This window comes from Ursus arctos, unplaced genomic scaffold (assembly GCF_023065955.2).
Source record: "Ursus arctos isolate Adak ecotype North America unplaced genomic scaffold, UrsArc2.0 scaffold_16, whole genome shotgun sequence".
Classification (NCBI taxonomy): Eukaryota; Metazoa; Chordata; class Mammalia; order Carnivora; family Ursidae; genus Ursus; species Ursus arctos.
Genome location: NW_026622830.1, coordinates 62,183,391 through 62,206,244, shown reverse-complemented (window position 1 = coordinate 62,206,244; position 22,854 = coordinate 62,183,391).

The window sequence follows — 22,854 nt, the reverse complement described above, 5'->3', positions numbered from 1 at the left end:
CCGGAACGCTGGGATCACGCCCTAAGCCGGAGACAGGCACTCAATGACTGCGCCACCCAGGCGCCCGGGTTGTGGGCTTCTTGATTTTTCAGCCTGCCTTCTGTGTTCTGGGGGAGGGGCCTGCTGCACCGATACTCAGGCAACCCTGTTTGGGTAGAGTCTCCGTGTCCCCCGCGAGGGGGGATGGAGATGGGCATGCTGTGCGCCGGTATTTCCAGGCTTTTGTTCTCTGGCGGCTTTCCCTGGCGGTCGGCTATGCCTCTTCTGAGAGTCAGAGCAGCAGAGGCTGCATTGTCACAGAATAGAGGGATTGCGGCCCGTTCTCCACTGATGTTCTGGCCACTTTAACTCTGTTACTGTTGGTGCTGCTCAACCCTGCAGCGACCCGGGATGTGCGCACCAACCCGGCGTCCCTGCCCTCACTTCCAGGGCAGGCGCGTCTCTGTCCTTTGTGTTTCTAATGCCGCCAGCCAGCGCCGCCCCACGCGCTCCCGGGTCTCCTGGTCTCAGTCTATGCCCGGTGAGCACACCGCGATTCCGGAGTTCCGTGAGAAGCCTGGTGACGCGCGCACCCAGTTCAGGGTCTCAGTCTGCTGTTTCGCGGGTGCCGACCGCGAGTCCACCCGCTCCCCCGTGCAGGTGGCCCGCCAGCCGCCAGCCGCACCGCGCGCGCTCCGGGAGCTCCCGGTCTCAGTCTGGATCCCGTGAGCACACCGGGATTCCGGTGTTCCAGGAGATGCCTTGTGGCGCGCGTTCACGGCTCACCGGTCTCAGTCTGCTCTCTTGCGGTTGCGGTCTCTGAGTCTGCCCGCTCCCCCATGCAGGTGGCTGCTGCTTCCCGGCGCCCAAATGCGTCGGCTCCCTCCCCCTTCCGTTTATCTTCCGATATCTGCGCGGTTTTACGGCACCCCTCTTGGTACCTCAATACTCAGTGCTGGAGATGTTCATTTGTAGAGATCCAGATGTATCTTCCTGCGTCTCAGGCTGATTCCGTGGTTATTTAGGCTGGTCTGGTACCTATCCAGCTCGACTCAGGGGACCTGTGTAAAAGGGGTCCCCTACTCCTCCGCCATCTTAACTCCTCAGGAATTGTGAATTTTTAAATTGAGTTTGGACAAATGAGTTAGGCCAACTTTAAAATGACTGTTCTCAAATTAAGCCCATATTTAAAGTATAAGACTTGGAAATTTAAGGTCCCTCAGAAAAAAAATATTTAGCACATTGGCTCCATTTGACTATTTTATGAAGATTTTTTAATCTTAGAATTAGGGTTGTCTTTTTTAAATTAATTCCGTTAAATGTGTATGAAATCATAATGCTAAAAACATACAGAGACAGCTCAGGGATTTTTCTTATTCCTTAGTGTGTCATGGTGCTGTATAAAAAGAGGAGCAATGTGGCACAGATTATTTTACAGTAAATGTTCACTCCCTGGCAGGATTTCTGGATTTCTGGGATGGCAATATGAAGAGTTTTCTTCCAGAATTGTGAATGTAAGGGAACCCTCTGTCACGGGCATGTGATCCAGAAAATTGTCTGAATACTTGCAACAATGATACCAAAGTCTCAGAAAATATTTAGTGAACTCTCAGTGTATCAGCTGTATTGGTCATTGTGACCTCTCAAGGCTGACCTGATTGATTTTTCTGAAATACAAGTAAACATCAGCATTGTCTCCTGTCTCCAAAAATGTGAATACAAATTCATGGTATGCACAAGAAACAAGTATTTAGAGGTCCCGAGTGTGTTTGTAGTGAGCATGAGCTCTGCAAAGTTAACATACAAAATGCAAGGCCAATAGCATATGGTGGTGCAAACCAAACTGAAAGATTACAGTCATTTAATGGGAAACATTCAATGCTTCTGGATGCACACTGATTATCAAATTCACCTGTTAGAAGAGTTTTATTATTTATTATCTAAAAACCAAGCTATGCATTACCAGTAGATAGCCCTGGAGACTGCAATCACTATGGAAGGATATTTGATAATATTTAAGTTTGCTGAATTGGGTGTGCATTTGAAAGGTAACAGCACTGCATGAAAAATTCTAGCTTTTTGTTTTTTTTAAGCTTGAGTTCATGCATGATTGCATACCAACTGGAAACATTATGCAGAACTAGTACTGCAAATACAGCCTAGGGCCTGCATATGGTCTTTTGACATGCTACCTTCTGTTATTCTGCTGAATTCATGACTCTGGAAGGCCCTAGATGCACTTTTAAGGAATTAGTGATCATAATGAAAATCACAGCCCTTATTCTCTGCTGCATGGGTTGAAATAAGTATGTATGGCCAAATGTAACAGGGCTGGGAGGAAAAATAATGCTTTGCCCTCAGGAATTTGACCCTATTTGAATTTTACTCATGCTTTAGAGGTCTATGGACTTTCCTACTGTTGAAAGAGTACAAATTCTAAATGATGGCTTCAGATAGAAAAACAGAAAAGCAGGCACTGCTTGGGTCAGCATTTTGAATGAACACTTGTTCTCTTCTTTGATTATTGAGAAGCTCAGCATCTTCTAAGTTCACAGGCAGAAGCTGTCATAATAATACATGAAGTGACTATAACCAATTAACCAGCACACAGTATGTATGTTTCCTATCAGGGTTTCATGCTTTACTAGCTATCCGTTTTCCTCTCCAATTTAAAAATCTATTTATGATTATAAGTAATCCTAAATCATGTGATCATGTGATTATTTTTCTTCTAGAAATCTGTACAAATCTTAATGAACTAAATATATGGCCTAAATACACACACACACACACACACACACACACACACACACAGAGTCTCCTGGAAGAATAAAATATTTATATCTTCTCTGATATCCCTTATGTAAGCAAAAGTAATTTAAAGAAACAGACAAGAAAATCTATTAAAAAATAATCTTGGAGATGTTATAAGAATATCTTCCAAATACAAGGGCATCTAGCTAAATTAAAGAAGTACAATGAGCAAAAACATTACCTTCCAGACTCTGAGAAGAATTTCTCTAAGAATTACAATGTCCTGAGAGCCTAAAGAAAAATCTCTAATTAGACGAGTGAGGTCTAGGGGGTATTTGAATGTCCTGGGAGAAGTGGAGAACATCCCTTTTGAAAACTCAGCTCCTCAAGGGTTTATTTCTGGGCCGTCTATTCTGTTCTATTAATCTATATGTCTTTTTTTTGTATCAGTACCATACTGTTTTGATTACTACAACTTTGTAGTAGATCTTGAAATCTGGGATTGTGATGCCTCTAGGTTGTCATTCTTTTTCAAGATCTCTTTAGTTATTCTGGATCTTTTGTGGTTCCATACAAATTTTAGGATTATTTGTTCTAGTGAGAAATACTGTTGCTATTTTGATGGGGATTGCATTAAATATGTAGATTGCTTTGGGTAGTATGGACATTTTAACAATATTTATTCTTCCAGTCCATGAGAAAGGAGTATCTTTCCATTTGTGTTGTCTGTGACTTTTTTCATCAAAATTGTATGATTTTCAGTCAGGTCTTTCACTTTGTTTACATTTATTCCTAGGTATTTTATTATTTTTGGTGCACGTGTAAATGGGATTTTTGTCTTAATTTCTCTTTCTGCTACTTCATTATCAGTATAGAAAAATGCCACAGATTTCTGTACTTTTTTTTTTTTTTTTGTATCCTGCAACCTTTCTGAATCTGTTTATCAGTATTAGCAGTATTTTGGTAGCGTCTTAGGTTTTCTATACATAATATCATGCCATCTACAAATAGTGAAAGTTTTACTTCTTCCTTACCAATCTGGAAGTTTTTTTATTTCTTGTCTGATTGTTGTGGCTAAGACTTCCAATACTAGAATGAATAAAAATGGTGAGAGTGGACATTCTCATCTTGTTCCTGAACTAGGGGGAAAGCTCTCACCATTTTTCACCATTGAGTATGATATTAGCAGTGGGGTTTTCATGTATAGCCTTTATTATGTTGAAATATATTTCCACTAAACTTAGTTTGAGGATTTTTATCATGAAGGGGGCTTTTTTTTTCATTCAGTATTTCTCTATTCTGTTCAAGAATATTTCCAGCACTCAATTCTCTTTATATTTCATGTTCTTAAAAAATTTTGAGAAGGCATCATTAAAAATTGTCATCTTTCACATTCATAATTTTTAATCTGATGTCAAACGTTGATTAAACAAGGATATATTAATATTTAGATCACAAAAAATTTTGAGAAGGCATCATTAAAAATTGTCATCTTTCACATTCATAATTTTTAATCTGATGTCAAACGTTGATTAAACAAGGATATATTAATATTTAGATCACTTACTTCTATTTAAAAAGCAGATGTGACTTAATTTGGTTAATATGTAAGTAATAAAAGTGATAAATCTTACCATTTTTAGATGACAACATTCTTTCACTTGAAAATATTTTACTAAAAAAATAACTTAACAGATAAATTTATATTTCTTATAATCTGTGAATTTGGAGCCAATTATAAACCTGTTTCCTTATTTTCCCAGGGTAGAAATGCCCAAAACAAACAAAAATACAGAGCTAGACCAGTATTTGAATCTTAGTATAATAATGTTGAGTATCTATGAAATCATATAATTTCAATAGAAATTAATTCATGAAAAAGTACTGTTTCAAATTAAAATATGTGGTTTTATTATTCATATTACTATTATTATTTTGTAATAATGTTCCGTGCAGCGCTGTGAGTTGGCAACAGAAGGGAATCACATGAACGTCCTGCATCTGTGAAGGGCTCAATGGCTGCGGTAACTGATGGGCCTTCTGGAATGTTGTGCAGCACAAGGAGGCGCCTGCTCCAGACCCTGGAGGGGCCCCAGGGATGTGTTCCTTCACAACCAAAGGGCAGAGCAATAGGCATAGTACCATAAGCCCCATGCCCCTTTGGGGAAAAGTCTCCCAGCTCACCAGGATTTCGAGCAATGGATGAGAGGTGGTTTAAGGTCGCTTTTCTGATATTCATACAGATATGTGGATAGGGACTGTGCATTGGGCCAAGGCCGTTGGCAGGGTCCTGAGGGCAGTTTTGGGGAGGAGATGGGGATCCAGGTTCACATGGGAGCAGGAGTCTAGGAGGGAGCCCCGAGGAGCCCAGAGGCTGGTTTCTGGGATCTGGGTCCCTTTGTGCCACATCGGTGCCCTGGGTGCTGGGTCCCTGTGGCACCTGCGCTCACCCTGAGACAGCGCTGGACTTTGTTGGCAGTAGGGAACTCCTTCCTGTCCTTCAAGGAGGTGGGGCAGGGGATCCCATCGTTCAGCTCCTGCCCTGTCTCCCATGTGGAGCTCTGTAAAGACAGTGCCTGGCAGCCAGGCTGGAGGCCTCAGAGGTCTGTCTGGCTGCCTTTGCTGATCCTCAGACCCAGGGGACACCCTTGCAGACACACCACAGGCCAGGATGCACGCAGCTCCACCATGGAGAGAAAAGTGACCCAGCTCGAGGGCCTTGGATTCACTCTGGCCCTGGTGAGAGGCACCTCAGGAATCCTCTTTCCACCCTGCCCACCGTGGCATCGGTGTGAACATGAAGGCATCCCCAGGGTATCCACTGCCCTGCAACCTCCTCCAGCCCAGGGCGGGACCTCCCCCACATACCCCTCTTTCCCTGAAACTGGGGGAATGGGGCTGCCCAGGGATGGCTCGGAGAGGTGGCCTGGCCTGGCCTAGGTCGCTCGGTATTACCTTCCGGCCCCTCCTGGCAAAGGCCCTGCGGCGTCGGGGGCGCGGGTTGAGCCAGTGTCTGCAGCATGTGAAAAGTCCCTCACCCTGGGGTTTCTGGAAGCCAGAGCCCCGGACAATGGGCACGCAGCAAGAGAACATCTTTCACTATCGACTGTCTCCAGCCAAGTGAGCCTGATACGGGACTGCACTATGATGTGGTTGCCTGGTGACCGGGGTTCCAAGTTCTGTTGGGGTCAGTTATCAGGGAAGTGACTTCACTTCCTGGGATCCCCTCCCTGAGTCCACACCTGGACTAGCACCTACACAAACAGTGCTCTGGGCTGCCGACGACTGCTCATCCCCTTTCTGCATGCCATGCCACATGCGTACCCAGTGACACCAACACACCCCTCTCCACAAGCCCCACGGAAGGTCTGGGTGCAGCCAGGGCCCCAGCTTAGAAACACCCCGGGCTCTGACGCAAGTCTCCATCTTCCCTGTTTTGGATCCCAGAGAAGCCGTTGTGCCTGTCAGGGATGGTCTGTGTCTTGCCTGTGCGATAGGGATTATTCCAGCATGTACTTCTTGCAGAAGTCCACAGGCATAGGTGGGATACCATCTAAGAAATTGGGGGAGTGGTGTCGTACGTAGGGAATAACTGCCACCACATTTTCTTCCTTTCTCACCTTCTCTGAGTCTGTAGCTCTTCCGATCCCACCCACAGTCCCTATTGTGTTGTGTGTGTAACTGTGCACATGTGTGTGCCCCAATACTCCTATTGTGCAGGCCCAGAAGATGACAGTCCCACCTAGGGTTTATGGGAAATAGCTTTCCCAGGTCTTAGGCTTTCTGATTTCCAAGGCCAATCCTGCAGAAGGCATTGGAACCTTGGCTTAGAGGGGCTGAGCCCACCCTTACCCCTAGACGCTGCCAGTTGTGTGTCACGAGCCATCCCTCCTTTCCTCTGGGTGTCATGCGGGCAGGGGTGCCGTCAGTGGGTTGCCCTGGCCTGGGCTCCTCCTCAGACAGGTACGTGCTGGGAAGCCTCCTGCCTGGGATGTCGATGTTTCTTCTCACCCCCATACAACCTCCAGGTCTACAGCCAGTTCCAAAACACAACCTCTTCCCGAGCTCCCAGTGAGTAACTAGGTTCAGCCAGGGCCCCAACGTTGAGGACACTCGGAGAGCTGGGTTCAGGCCTGGTTCTGCCTTCTTACCAGTCTGATTCTGGGCAAGGCACGGACCCTGCTGGGGTCTTCCCCTCGTTGCAGAGGCTGCCTGTTACGTAACTGATTTTATTTCATTTGAAAGATTTTCTATGTTGGTTTGAGAGACAGAATGTGGGGGGTGGGGAGGATAGAGGGAGAGGGGAGACAGAATCTCAAGCCGACTCTGTGCTGAGTGTGATGCCCAATGCTGGTCTTGATCCCAAGACCCTGAGTTCGTGACCTGAGTCCAGATCACGAGTAGGAGGCTTAAGCAACTGAGCCACCCAGGCACCCTGGCAAAAGAACACTGTCGATATATTTCCAGGCAATGCAGGGAAGTGACTAGTGCAAGAGGGAAGACAAACATGGGGGACTCTGTATTTCCCTAACTTACTGCCTAAAGAGATTTCATTTCTAGTCTACGGGTCAGGGATGAAGAATACAGGCGAAGCTCAGCCATTTCCATGAGTTGGAGACAGAAAGATGGAAGTTTGGAGAAGTCAATATAGCTGTGGTTTACAGTACAGAATACTGAGGAGAGCTGCACAGAGAAAGAGGACCTCAGAAAGCCATCTAGGATCACTTTTGAGTTTTCATGGAATTCCTCAGTAGGGCACGTGTGTGAGGAACCTATGTGGTGTGGGGAAAATCATAGCCCAGGGGAAGCAGAGAGGAAAATGTCACTAGCCTTCACACACAATCAGGAAAAGTCTGTGCTACCAGCAGCAGGCAGAGTGGAAAACTTCGTAATTCGTGGGACATTGCAAAGAGAGCTCAGAATACCAACAGAACAATAGCAAAATACATTGAAGACTACTGTGATATCACCTAACAAACCTTTGGAAAGCTAGTCTGGAAGGATAAAATCGTCTTCCAGGAACCTACCTCACCATCAGAACAATCCTCAAGAGTATGTGTAGAAATATAAGCCATAGTTAATATCTAACAATTAAAATTCACAATACCTGTCTTCCAACAAAAGATTACCAGGATGCAAAGAAGGAGAAGAGTTCACCTCGTACTGAGGAGAAAGATTAAACAATAGAAACCTACCCAGAAATGAAAAAGACGATGGAAGTATTGCACATGGACATTCAAACAACTGTTAGAAAGACGTTTTATATATGTAAGAATGTACACAAAGGATGAAGTGAAACAGATATAGGAAATATGAAAACAAGGAAAACCCAACTTCTGGAGCTGAACAGTGGCACGTCTAAGATGAAAAATGTAGTAGATGGGCTTTCTTTCCCGTTAGACACTAAATAGCAAAAAGAGAGCGAGAGACAGAGAGAGAGAGAGAACTTGAATGTATGATCATAGCAGTTGTCCAGAATAAAGCAGAGAAAAGGAAGGGTGCAAACCACACCCTGCACACAAACACTAGAGTATGTGTGAGCTTTGTAGCAATTTCAAGTGGCCTGGTAGATACGAAATTGGCTGAGGTACAGAAAAAAACTGTTTGAAGAAGTAATTCTGATTGTTATCTGAATTGTATGAACCCTCTACACCCATATTTTTAAGAATTCAGGAATCCAGGCAACAAAAACCCCAAACATAAGGATCATGAAAAAAAACCTCCTTATCAACCTACATCCCAATAAAATTGCTTAAGACCAATGATAAAGAAAAAATCTAAAAAGCAGATGGAGATGAGTCCATTGCATTACCTGTCACGTCCCTAATTCTGTAGATGGTCTCTGTTTCTTTCTGGTCTGTGTTACTCTTGGAGTCTGTCTTCAATTACAGGATCCCCCTTCCTATTCTTGCAGGGTGGTTTAGCGGCCAAATCCTTTGAGTTTCTTTCTGTCCTGGAAGCTCTTTATCTCTGCTCCTATTCGGAATGACTCCTTGCTGGGTAAAGCGTTCTTGGCTCCATGTTTTTCTCACTTAGTACCATGACTCAATCACACCAGCCCTTTCTGGTGTGCCAGGACTCTGTGGATAGGTATGTGGCTAGTCTAACGTGCTTACCCCTGTCGGTGAAGATCCTCTTGTCTCAAACTGCTTTCAGGATTTTCTCTTTCTGTCTGAAATTGCAAACATCACTAGTATATGTTAGGGTATTCCTCTATTCTTATGGATTTGGGGCAGAGTCCTCTCTACCTCTTGGACTTGAATGCCTGTTTCCCTCCCAGATTAGGGAAGTTCTCAGCTACGATCTACACAGATAGATCTTCTGTCCCTCTGTGTCTTCTCCCTCGGGGCCAGAAGTAATTCCAATATTGTTTCCTTTTGTGGCATCACTGATTTTTCGACTCCTCCACCCATGGTCCATTCGTTGGCTTTCTCTCTTTTCCTCAGCTTCCTTCCTTTCCATCAGCTTGTCTTTGGTGTCACTGACTCTGTCTTCTCCTCATTGACCCTAGCCGTTAGAGCATGCACATCCAATGTAGACTGCATCTCAGTTAGAGCCTTTGGAATTTGGGCCTGATTCGATTTCATTTCTGCACTATGAGAGTCTCTCGTGTCATTTATACTTTTTTCAAGCCCAGCTAGCAACTTTGTAATTGTCATCCTGAGTTCCAGCTGTGACTTCTTACTTAAAACCCTATGCATTAGATTAGTTGCAGAGAGTGTTACCTCTGGCTCTTTTTTTTTTTTTTTTTTTTTTGCTGTGAATCCCTCCCTCTAGTCACTTTTCCCAGAGAAGAATGGTTCGGGGAGAGAGAGATTAGAATCTCACAGGGTGGACAAAACAGGGTGAGCCACATGGTCCCGAGTATCTTTTGGTCTGTGTGTTGGAAGTCACTAAATCCCAAAATTGTAAAGAAAGCCAAACTCATATTATACAGAAATCAAATTGAATGTAGCAACAGGAATCCAAAAATGAAGAATATATGTATAAAATGTCAATGTAAAAAATGAAAGTTAAGAAAAGATTGAAAATTGAAGTGTTGCTAAAATTAAAAAAGGTAGTTGGAAAGGGAAAAAAGAAAAAAAAAACGAAATGGAAAATTTTGAATGGAGAGAGAAATGAATCATGAGAAAAAGCCTCGAGCTCTAGGTGCTATTTTCCCCTAGCGCTGGAGTTTGGCCGTCCTCTTTGGTCTGTAAACTTGCTGTTCACTTGTTCTTTCACCTCGTTTTCGGGGGGCAGGGGCCCAGTGCGCTGATTCTCAGGTGGTTTTGCCTGGACGGGGATGCACTGCCCCCGTCAGGGGGCCCGGTGGGGCTCAGGGTCAGCTGGTTGTTCTGTGTGCCTTGTGTGCCCAGAGGGCTTTCCTCACCTCTTGAGAGGGTGAGAATAAAAACTGCCGCCCGCATCTGTAGGCGTGGAGGTGTGATGCTGTTGTGCGCCAAGTTCTGTAGACTTCTGCGGTGCTCCCCACACCAAAGCTCCTTGGGGAAGGCGGAGGGTCACAGCATTCCTGTCCTTTGCAGGGCTCCCAGATGGAGAGCTTCTGATCAAGTGGACTCCCCGTCAAGTGACTTCGTGCAAGGAGAGGGATCTCTCCCTTCTCCTCACTTGTGTCTGCAGCAGGAAGCGTAGGCACTGCTGTCACAACAACTGAACTGGAGGGTTATTAAGAATTGGGGCTGGCAGGGGCAGGGGGTCACTGCTGGAGGAGCCTGAGTGGTGTGGAGGGGCTATGCCCAGTGCCAAAGCCGCCGGCTGAGGCTCTGTCCATCCTGCAGCTTCCATGAGCACCCAGTGTGCTTTGGAAATGAGGAGGTTGTGGAATATAGGTGAGGTTCAGTGGGGTGGAATCCGCAGCTGACGACCAGGAAGGAATTCTCGAGACGTCTTTGGTGCAAAATTGGTGGTTTATGACAGGACAGGTGGCAGAAAGAGCTGCTGCCCTGGCTTGTGAGGGCTGGCTGATGATAGACTATGGGGTTGGGGGAAGGTAAGGAAAAAGGGAGGTTGAGATAATACTTGCATATGTTAAAGAAGACTCACAAGGTACAGAGGCCCTGCCATTGTCTAGGGAAGGTGGTTTTGCCCTCTAGCAAGGCATGAACATTAAGACGGTTGGGAACTTCCTGGAGGCTGCAGATTATAAGGACATTTCGTTGTATCTGCTTTCCCTTCAGGAAGCTAAGTTATTGATAGAAATGCTTGGTTCTTGTAAACTGCTAAGACATTGGGAAACTGAGGGAGACTTAAGTCTTGCAGGATTGTGGTGTCTATAGGTTAACTCTTTCTTTGTCCTTTAGGGCAGCCAGGAGTGCCTGAGGAATGTCACGTACACCCCATGGTGGGGGGTGGGTGTGGGGTGTCAGTTCCGGCTTTGTCCTCAGCTAGCCTTCTCTTCCCTCCTCAGTAAAGGTCCCTCCTGTTCACAGAGGTTCAAGCAGTTCTTGCTGTTGCCACCTAGTGGACATATGGATGAACACATTCAGGTCATGTCTGTGACTCACTGACCTGAGCTGCCATGAGAGGTTGGTTCCTTCCTGGGAGGAGAGGGCCCAAAAAGGATGGACCCGGAGCAAGCAGACAAGTGTGGCCCGGCCGACGCCCCTCTGCTGGCCTGGAAGCAGGACCTGGTTGCTCTACTTAGAAGCTGAGTTCTAGAGCAGGAGGGGCTGGAGTGGCTGGGGTGTGTCCTGGGACGGGGTCTGGATGAGGGGTGTTCCAGGGCGGTGTGTGTGTGTGTGTGTGTGTGTGTGTGTGTGTGTGTGTGTGGTGGGGCAGGGATGCTTGTGGAGGGAGGATCCATGAGGGCGGTATGGACAGGCTCTTCCCTGCTTCATGGGTCCCGCCCAGGTAGCCTGATGGCCTCACTGCTGGCTTGTCTTCCTCATGATTTCAGGGTTCCTCTCTAGTCTCCGGGGACCCTCCTTTCCCGAGCAAGGCTCCACGGAAAGAAAGAGAGTATAGATAGAGGACCCTGCAGCCAATACTGCAACAATGGGACTAAAGTGTGTTCCAGAAATTGTGCTTTTAGGAAACAGTCCTAAAGCCAAAGAGATTTACGGCACATTGTACCCTTCACTTTAAGGATGAGACTCAAAGAATTGGAGAGGTCTCAATTGTTCGGCAGGTGGTGCTGCTGAGTAAATGATGTGTAGCCCCTGAAAATGCAGAAGGGGACAGGAGAGGAGTAGCAGTGCCTGTCCACTGTGGGGACCTCAGGCCGAACAAGAGCCCAGCTGTGAAACCCTCCCTGCCCCACCCTGTCCCACACACAGGCAAACCCCCTCCCCCGCACACACTCACCCATACACTCTGAGAGAAAGGACTGGAAGAGGGACGCCATGCGTTATGGGCTATCATGGTAGAAGGTAGAAGGAATGTGTCTTCCTTTCTTCATATTTACATCACTATTTTACTAACAAAACGTAATCTGGCTAAAACCTTAGAGAACCTTTTAATTACCTGATATGTTTGTAATAAAGAGGAAGATTTAATATGCAGTCTCAATATTTTTATAATATGCACATTAGAATCATTGAAACCTGGCCTATCCTGGAAAATGAAAGATTTTGCAGGTGTCTCATGGACCCAGGTATTTCTGGCTCTTGGGTCACACTTACAAAAGGGAAGCCTATCCCAGATCATGAAAACATTTCATTTTGGGGCTTCACCTGCGCGGTATTGTATCAGGAATATTCCTTTGTAGTAAAATGGTGGGGTTTTTTTTTGTTTCTGTTTTTGTGTGTTTGTTTGTTTGTTAAGAGAAAGAAACCTGAAAAAAAATAAATGAATCACTCATAGGTTACGTAGCTAGATAGAAAAAGGCCACACTGTCTGATCCCACACACATGAAAACCCAGAAGAAGTAACTCACAGAGGCAGAGAGGGGAGCTGTGGCTGCAGGGACTGTGCTGAGAGAATGAGCAGTATCTGACGAGTGGCACGGGAGTCTCCTGGAGGGAAATATTGTAGAAGGACAAGGTTGTGAAACACTCTGTATCGAATGACACCTGGATGTACAATTTAAAAGGATCAGAGTAAAATTCCATGAAAACTCAATTTATCTTTATTTATAGACCAGAATATAATAAGCTATGAAATAGGTGCATGAACAACGCAAAAATTAGAAACACTGGAATGACAGGGGAGGGAAAGCCATCCTTTGGGGATTCAGCGAGCAGGAACTGCTGCTCCGGGGCCGAGGCCAGTTGCTCCACTGAGAGAAATGGTTGCCAGCACCCTCCGGCAACCCCGATAATTGGTGCTGTAGCCTGCTTGGACTCCGGGGCTGCCAAAGGTGCAGGTGGCTCTTGAAGCTGCTGACAGGGAGTGAGAGCTCTGTGTATATCCTCCGCTGGCTCTGACAGGGCAAGGGGCATCAGGGGCCCTTCAGGGACCTCCATAGCTAGTGCTGCAGCGTGCGCGGGCGCCCAGGCTGCCATAGACGCCAGTGGCTCTTGCAGCGCATGACCGTTCATCAGGGCTGTGAGTGTAACCTCCGTTGGCTCTGACAGGGCAGGTGGCATCAGGGGCCCTTCAGGGACCTCCATAGCTAGTGCTGCAGCGTGCGCGGGCGCCCAGGCTGCCATAGATGCCAGTGGCTCTTGCAGCTCATGACCGTTCGTCAGGGCTGTGAGTGTAACCTCCGTTGGCTCTGACAGGACAGGTGGCATCAGGGGCCCTTCAGGGACCTCCATAGTTAGTGCTGCAGTGTGCGCGGGCACCGAGGCTGCACAAGGTGCAGGGGGGTCTTCAAGCTCCTGACAGGGAGTCAGAGCTGTGAGTATATCCTGCCGTGGCTCTGAAATGGGAGGTGTCGTCACGGGTTCTTCAGGGACCTCCATGGCTGGTGCTGGGGCCTGCTGAGGCTCCTGGCTTTCCAAAGGCGCAGGTGACTCTTGCACGTCCTCACGGTGGATCAGAGCTCTGACCACCAGCTGCACTGGGCCCGACATGGCAGGTGACGTCCCTGCTCTTTTGAGTTGCTGAGCTCCAGCAACTGTGTTGGGATTTTCCAGCTCAGGCTCTGAAGCTGCAGCAGGCACCACAGTGGGAGCTGGGACTAGCTTTCGGCGCGGTTCTGGATCTCGCTCTGGGGATGCTGCTGTCGCTCCAAGAAGAGAAAGTATGGTCATCATGATTGTCTTTCCATGTCCCTTCCAAATGAAGGCAACTTTGCCCACCACTCAATATTGTTTGAGTCTAAGAATCTGTCCCTGGGTGGTCTCCCCAAACTGTAGCCCATGGGGACAGTGATCTGAGACCACTCCTTGCTCCCAGCCACACTGCAGGCTGTGGAGGCTTGCTCTGTGTGGCCCACTCTCTCCCCTCCACAGCCCTCCATCAGTCACCCCCAGTCCTCCTCAACCCCAGCCTCCGGCTCAGCGGGCTCGAGGTGTCGCAGCCGAGAGAGGAGGAGCCAGGCACGTTGCTCCAGGTCTGAGCCTGGCACGTTGAGCCCTACGTATGCCAGTAGTGTCTTTAGGCAGGGAAATTCTGGGGGCTGGAAGAAATCTTCAGGGTAGTGGCCCAGCCAGGTGCCCAGGATGGAGGAGATGGCCCTGGGGACAGACAGGTGGGCAGAGGAGTCAGAGGACAGGGCACCTCCCACACGGATGCCCCAGGGAACCCCTGTGGGAACCTGGGCCCCTGGGTCCCCGGCTCCCAGCTGTCAGAGCCCATTCCTACTCCATGTCCACCTTTGGGCTGACCCAAAGCCTCTGTGAGTGGGAGCCCTTGACCCCTGGTGTGACCATTTTTGTCCTCCAAGCGGAAGCTGGACGCCCTGCTCAGTCTCCCTGCCCACTTGCCGCGTGACTTCCACTGCATGTGGGCAGGGAGGGGTGGCGTGTCTGCCGTGGTCTTTGCCCTCAGGGCACACTAGTGCTCTGTGACTGTCCAACCAAGGAGGGAACAAAGGGACTCTGTCCCATCCCTGGCCTTCCCAGGACCCTCCCGATACCTCCCACTTCCCCTCCCGTGCCTACGTGCTGCCTCGTTCAGTAGGTGCCAGGAGAGGGTGTCCTTCCGTGGACGCTAATCTCCCACTGGGTGGGGGACGTCCAGTCCCCGAGCTCTCCCTGGGTCTCCTGAGTACCTGCTGAGCACCCAGTGTCGACATTCCACCAGATGTGTGGAAGCCATGCCCTTTGTTCTGGGTCCCAGGATTGGGGTAGAGACAGGGCTGGGAGGCGGCGGGGATGGGGAATGACTCTGTTAGGGGCTGAGGCTGCCCTCCAGCCCCCTCTGCTCTCCCACAGTGCCCACAGCCCACCCAGGGCTCCTCAGGACCCCTTTCCTCTTCTGCAGAAGCAGCCCTCAGACCTGGACCCTCTCACAGGAATTGCAGATGTGTGGGATGAGGGTCCAGCAGCCCCCAGAACACAGTCCCCTCACTGCCCTCTCGAAGAAGGAAGGGCCCTCTGCATTAGCCAAAGCTCACTCACATGCCCCGCTGCTCACGGGCTCCGCCGATCTCGTCCCAGGAAGAGAGGACGCATCCGTAGCTAGAGGAGGCCAGAGGGGTGGGGGGGCGATCAGATGAAATGCCGTTACCCCCTCCCTCTCATCATACCTAGGGTCACTGTCTGCCGACTAGAATGGAGCGCTAACCGTAACCCTAGATCGGCCACCAAGGGGCCCCTCCCAAGGGGTCTGGTGCCACAACGCCAGGGATTGGGGACCCCCGAGCCCCATTGCCGCACTCACACTGCCACCCCGCCACCACCTGGGCCGCTAGGGGCGCCACCGGTCATTCAGGGCGGGAGAAGGGGCAGGGCCCTCCGAGCCCCCTTCGACCTTCGAAGGCCCCTCGCCCCAAAACGCTTGGGCCCACGCTCCCGCTCGCCAGCGCCCTCACCTCGGCCCGCTCCTCCGCTCGCCGCGCAGCTGGAGAAGCAGGCATGCTGGCCTCCTGGGGGCTAACCCTAACCCTAGGTAGGCCCTCGAGGGGCCTATTCAGGGGCCTGGCGCTGCAACACCGGGGATTGGGGACCCCCGAGCCCCAGCGCCGGACTCACCCTGCTGCCCCACCGCCACTTGGGCCGCTAGGGGTGCGGCCGGTCATTCAGGGCGGGAGAACGGGCAGGGTCCTCCGAGCCCCCGATTACCTTCAAAGGCCCCCTGGGCCAAAACGCTTGGGCTCATGCTCTGCCTCGACAGTGCCCTCACCTCAACCCGCCCCTCCACTCGACGCAGAGCAGGCGGATCAGGCCTGCTGGCCTCCTTGGTGCTAACCCTCACTCTAGGTCGGCCCCCGGGGGGCCCCTCCCAAGGGGCCTGGCGCCCAAATGCCTGCTATTGAAGACCCCTGAGCCCCAGCGCCGAGCTCTCCGTGCCGCCCCACCGCCACCCGGGCCACTAGTGGTACCGCTGGTCATTCAGGGCCGGAGAACGGGCAGGGCCCTCCGAGCCTCCTGGGACCTTCGAAGGCCCCTGGAGCCAAAACGCTAGGGCCCACGCTCCCCCTCGTGAGCGCAATCACCTCGGCCTGCCCCTCCGCTCGCCACACCGCTGGTGGATCGTGCCTGCCGGCCTCCTTGGGGCTAACACTAACCCTAGGTCGGTCCCCGAGGGGCACCTCACAACTGGTCTGGCGTAGCAACACCGGGGATTGGGGACCCCGGAGCCCCAGCGCCGGAATCACGCTGCTGCCCCGCCGCCACCCTGCGCTCGGGGCGCCGCCGGTCATTCAGGGCGGGAGTACGGGCAGGGCACTCCGAGCCCCCGAAGACCTTCGAAGGCCCCCCCGCGCCAAAACGCTTGGGCCCACGTTCCCACTAGTCAGCGCCCTCACCTCAACCCGCCCCTCCGCTCGAAACACAGCAGGCGGATCGGACCTGCCGTACTCCTGGAGGCTAATCCTAACCCTAGGTCGGTCCCCGAAGGGCCCATCCCAAGGGGCTTGGCGCCCCAACGCCGGGGATTGGGAACCTCCAAACCCCAGTGCTGGAATCACCCTGCAGGCCCCCACCACCCGGGCCGCTAGGGGCGCCGCCGGTCATTCAGGCTGGAGAACGGGTAGGGCCCTCCGAGCCCCCTCCGACCTTCCAAGGCCCCCGCACCAAAACACTTGGGCGCAAGCTCCGCTCTCCAGCGCCCTCTCCTCGGCCACCCCCCCGCTCGCCACACCGCCGGTGGATCTTACCTGCCGGCCTCCTGGGGGCTAATCCTAACCCTAGTTCGGCCTCCAAGGGGCCCCTCCCAAGGGGCCTGGCACTGCAACGCTGGGGATTGGGACCCCCGAGCCCCAGCGCTGGACTCACCCTCCGCCCCACCGCCACCCAGGCCATTATTGGCGCCGCCGGTCATTCAGAGCGGGAGAACGTGGAGGGCATTCCGAGCCCCTGACAACTTTGGAAGGCCCCCCGCGCCAAAACGCTTGGGCCCACGCTCCCACTCCTCAGCCCCCTCAGCTCAGCCTGCCCCTCCGCTCGCGGCACATCCAGCAGATAGGGCTTGCCAGCCTCCTGGGGGCTAACCCTAACTCTAGGTGGGCTCCTGAGGGGCCCCTCCCCAGGGGCCTGGCGCCCCAACGCAGGGGATTGGGGACCGGAGACCCAGCGCCGGACTCACCCTGCAGCCCCCCGCCACCTGGGCCGCTAGGGGGCCCGCCGGTCATTCAGGGCGTGAGAACGGGCAGGGCCCTCTGTGCCCCAGGCAACCTTTGAAGGCCCCCGCCCCGCTCCAAAATGTTTGGGCCCAGGCTCCAGCTTGCCAGTGTCCTCACTCCGCCCTCCCCTCCACTCGCTGCACAGCGGGCATTTCGGCCCTGCCGGCATCCTTCTTGGTAACCCTAACACTAGATCAGTCCCCGAGAGGCCCCTGACAAGGGGCCTGGGGCTGCAACGCTGGGGATTGGGGACTCCCGAGCCCCAAGGCCAGACTAACACTGCTGCCGTCCACCACCTGGGCCACTAGGGGCGCTGTCTCTCATTCAGGGCTGGAGAAGGGGCAGGGCCCTCTGAGCCCCCGCGGACCTTCGATAGCCCCCAGCCCCAAAGCGCTTGGGCCCACGTTCCCACTCCTCAGCGCCCTCAGCTCGGCCTGCCCCTCTGCTCGCTGCACATCCAGCAGATAGGGCTTGCCGGCATCCTGGGGGCTAACACTAACTCTAGGTGGGCTACTGAGGGGCCCCTCCCAAGGGGCCTGGTGCCCCAACGCCGGGGATTGGGGACCCGAGACCCAGCGCCAGACTCACCCTGCAGCCCCCCGCCACCTGGGCCGCTAGGGGGCCCGCTGGTCATTCAGGGCGTGAGAACGGGCAGGGCCCTCTGTGCCCCAGGTAACTTTTGAAGGCCCCCCCTCTCCAAAATGTTTGGGCCAAGGCTCCAGCTCGCCAGCGCCCTCACTCCGCCCGCCCCTCCACTCGCTGCACAGCAGGCATTTCGGGCCTGCCGGCATCCTTCTTGCTAACCCTGACCCTAGGTCGGTCCCCGAGAGGCCCCTGACAAGGGGCCTGGGGCTGCAATGCTGGGGATTGGGGACCCCCAAGCCCCAGGGCAAGACTAACACTGCTGCCGTCCACCACCTGGGCCACTAGGGGCACTGTCTCTCATTCAGGCCTGGAGAAGGGGCAGGGCCCTCCGAGCCCCCGCGGACCTTCGATGGCCCCCCGCCCCAAAGCGCTTGGGCCCACGTTCCCACTAGTCAGCGCCCACACCTCAACCTGCCCCTCCGCTCGAAACACAGCAGGCGGATTGGACCTGCCGCTCTCCCGGGGGCTAACACTAAGTCTAGGTGGGCTCCTGAGGGGCCCCACCAAGGGGCCTGGCGCCTCAGTGCCGGAGATTGGGGACCCGAGACGCAACGCCGGACACACCCTGCAGCCCCCGCCACCGGGGCCGCTAGGGGCGCCGCCCGTCATTCAGGCGGGAGAACGGGCAGGGCCCTACTAGCCCCTGAGGATCTTCGAAGGCCCCCACGCCAAAACCTGTCTGCCCACGGTCCCGCTCGCCAGCTCCGTCCCCTCGGCCCGCCCCACTGCGCGCCACGCAGCCAGGGGATTGGGCCTGACGGCCTCCTGGGGGCTAACGCAAACCCTAGGTGGGTCCCCAAGGGGACCATTCCAAGGGGCTTGGCGCCCCAACGCTGGGGATTGGGAACCTCCAAACCCCAGCGCTGGACTCACCCTGCAGCCCCTCGCCACCTGGGCCGCTAGGAGCGCCGCCCATCATTAAGGGTGGGTGAACGGGTAGGGCCCTCCGAATTCCCGGGGACCTTCGAAGGCCCCCTGCGCCAAAACACTTGGGCCCACGCTCTGCTCTCCATCGCCCTCCCCTCCGGCATCCCCCCCCCGGCTCGCCACACCGCCGGTGGATCCTGCCTGCCGGCGTCCTGGGGGCTAATCCTAACCCTAGGTGGGCCCCCGAGGGGCCCCTCCCAAGGGTCCTGGCACCGCAACTCCGGGCATTGGGGACCCCCGAGCCCCAGGGCAAGACTAACACTGCTGCCCCTCCACCACCTGGGCCACTAGGGGGGCTGCCGCTCATTCAGGGCTGGAGAAAGGGCAGGGCCCTCTGAGCCCCCGCCGACCTTCGATGGCCCCCGCCCCAAAGCTCTTGGGCCCACGTTCCCACTAGTCAGCGCCCTCACCTCAACCGGCCCCTCCGCTCGAAAGACAGCAGGCGGATCGGACCTGCCGGCCACCTGGGGGTAACCTTAACCCTAGGGCGGTCCCGGAGGGGCCCCTCCCAAAGGGTCTTGCGCGGCCATGCCTGGGATCCTGGACGTCCTAGCCCCAGGGCCGGACTCACCCTGCAGCCCCCTGGCACCCGGGCTGCTAGGGGCGCTGCCGGTCATTCAGGCGTGAAAGGGGCAGGGCCCTCCGAGCCCCCGACCTCCTTAGAAGGCCCCGCACCAAAACCTGTGGGCCCACGGTCCCGCTCGCCAGCTAACTCACCTCGGTCTGCCCCACTGCGAGCCACACAGCCAGGGGATTGGGCCTGAAGGCCTCCTGGGGGCTAACCCAAACCCTAGGTGGGTCCCCGAGGCGCTCATCCCAAGGTGCCTGGCGCCCCAACGCCAGGGATTGGGAACCTTCAAACCCCAGCGCTGGACTCACCCTGCAGCCCCCCGCCACCCGGGCCGCTAGGGGCGCCGCCGGTCATTCAGCGGGGGTGAAAGGTTAGGGCCCTCCGAGCTCCCGGGGAGCTTCGAAGGCCCCCTGTGCCAAAACACTTGGGGCCACGCTCCGCTCTGCACCGCCCTCCCCTCCGGTCGCCCACCCCCCCCGCACCCCCCCCCCCGCCCGCTAGCCACACCGCCAGTGGATCCTTCCTGCCAGCCTCCTGGGGGCTAATCCTAACCCTTGTTCTGCCCCGAGGGGCCCCTCCCAAGGAGCCTGGCACTGCAACGCCGGGGGGATTGGGACTCCCGAGCCCCAGCGCTGGACTCACCCTTCGCCCCACCGCCACACAGGCCGTTATTGGCCCCGCCCGTCATTCAGAGCAGGAGAACGTGCAGGGCACTCCAAGCCCCTGACGACTTTTGAAGGCCCCCCGCGCCAAAACGCTTGGGCCCACGCTCCCAGTCCTCAGCGCCCTCATCTTGGGCTGCCCCTCTGCTCGCCGCACATCCAGCAGGTCGGGCTTGCAGGCCTCCCGGGGGCTAACACTAACTCTAAGTGGGCTCCTGAGGGGCCCCACCCAAGGTGCCTGCCGCCAAGGCGGCCGAGGTTGGGGACCCAAGACCCAGCGCCATACTCACCCTGCAGCCCCACGCCACCTGGGACTCTAGGGGGCCCACCGGTCATACGAGGCAGGAGAAGGGGCAGGGCCCTCCTAGCCCCTGAGGATCTTCAAAGTCCCCCACGCCAAAACCTGTGGGCCCATGGTCCCACTCGCCAGCTCAGTCCTCTCGGCCTGCCCCACCGCACTACACAGCCAGGGGATTGGGTCTGACAGCCTCCTGGGGGCTAACGCAAACCGTAGGTGGGTCTGCACCTCAGGAAAACTGTTTCTGTTGGAAGCCGGCTATTTGCCAAACGGGTCTCAGGGCCGTGGGCCTCGGGTGTCCCTCAGGCTCCCCAAAGCACAGGGACGAGGTGAGGGGCTTAGACCATGCCTGGGCAATGTTGTCTCTTACACCTGGGTGTGTGGCATTTTGTTTACCTGGCTACCCCCACTTGGGATAGGTTTTCCACAGCAAGGGCATATTGCTCCTCAGAAGCCGTTTTTGCCCCAGGGGGTCTCCGGGCTGTGTTCGTTGGGGTTGAACTCCTGCTAGCAAAATCGCCGGGATGAGGGAAGGGCTCAGACGGTGCCTGGGCCCTGTGGTCTCTTACAGGTCAGTGTATGGCATTTCCTTCACCTTGCCACAGGCACTTGGGAGCATGTCTGCACGTGAAGAAAGACTTTTTCGTGGGAAGCCGGTTTTTGTTTTCCACAGCAAGCGCCTCTTGTTCGTCGGAAGCCGTTTTTGCCTCAGGGGTCTCCGGGCTGTGTTCGTTGGGGTTGAACTCCTGCTAGCAAAATCGCCGGGATGAGGGAAGGGTTCAGACTGTGCCTGGGCCCTGTGGTCTCTTCCAGGTCAGTGTATGGCATTTCCTTCCCCTTGCCACAGGCACCTGGGAGCATGTCTGCACGTGGAGAAAGACTTTCCCGTGGGAAGCCGGGTTTTGTCAAACGGGTCCCAGTGCTCTGCTCCTCTCTTTTCACTCCTGCTGCCAGAAGCCCAGTGACGATGGGAGGGCTTAGAACATGGCTGGGCACTGTGGTTTCTTCCAGAGAAGTGGATGGCATTTGCTTTACCTTGCCACAACCACTTGTGAGAGGGTCCGCACCTCAGGAAAACTGTTTCCGTTGGAAGCCGGCTTTTTGCCAAACGGGTCTCAGGGAGATGGGCCTCGGGAGTCCCTCAGGCTCCCAAAAGCACAGGGACGAGGTGAGGGGCTTAGACCATGCCTGGGCAATGTTGTCTCTTACACCTGGGTGTGTGGCATTTTGTTTACTTGGCTACCCCCACTTGGGATAGGTTTCCCACAGCAAGAGCATATTGCTCGTCGGAAGCCGTTTTTGCCCCAGGGGGTCTCCGGGCTGGGCTCGTTCGGGTTGAAGTCCTGCTACAAAACCGCCAGGATGAGGGAAGGGCTCAGACGGTGCCTGGGCACTGTGGTCTCTTACCCGACCCGTACCCTAACTGGAACCCAAACCCTATACCCTGACCCAGACCCTGAGCCTGATCCTGACCATTACCCTAACCCTAACCCGAACCCTAACGCTAACCCTAACCCCTAACCCTAACCCTAACCCTAACCTGATCCCTAACCATAACCCTAACCCGAACCCTAATCCTAAACCGAACCCTAGCCCTAACCCAAACCCTAACCCTAACCCGAACCCTAAACGGAACCCTAACCCTAACCCTACCCGAACTCTAACCCGAACCCTAACTCGAACCCTAACCCTAACCCTAACCTAATCCTAACCCTTACCCTAACCCTTACTCGAACCCTAACCCGAACCGTAACCTGAACCCTAACCCTAACCCTAACCCTAAGCCGAACCCTAACACTAATCCTAACCCTAACCCGAAACCTAACCCTAACCCTAACCCAACCACGAAAACTAACCCTAACCCTAAACCAAACCCTAACCGTAACGTGAACCCTAACCCTAACCCTAACCCTAAACCAAACCCTAACCCTAACCCTACCCTAACGCTAACCCGAAAGCTAACCATAAACCTAACCCTAACCTTAACCCGAAACTGAACCCTAACCCGAACCCTAACCCTATACCAAATCCTAACCCGAACCCTAACCCTATCCCTAACCCTAACCCTATCCTAATCCTAACCCTTACCCTAACCCTTACTCGAATCCGAACCTGAAATGTAACCCGAACCCTAAACCAAACCCTAACCCTAACCCTAACCCTAATGCTAACCCGAAACCTAACCATAACCCTAACCCTTACCTTAACCCGAAACCGAACCCTAACCCGAACCCTAACCCTCACCCGAAACCTAACCCGAACCATAACCCTAACCCTAACCCTAAACCTGACCCTGACCCTTACCCTGACCCTAAACCCTAAACCCTGAACCTGACCCTGACCCTAACCCTAAACCGAACCCTGACCCGAACCTGAACACTAACCGTGATGCGAACTTGAACCC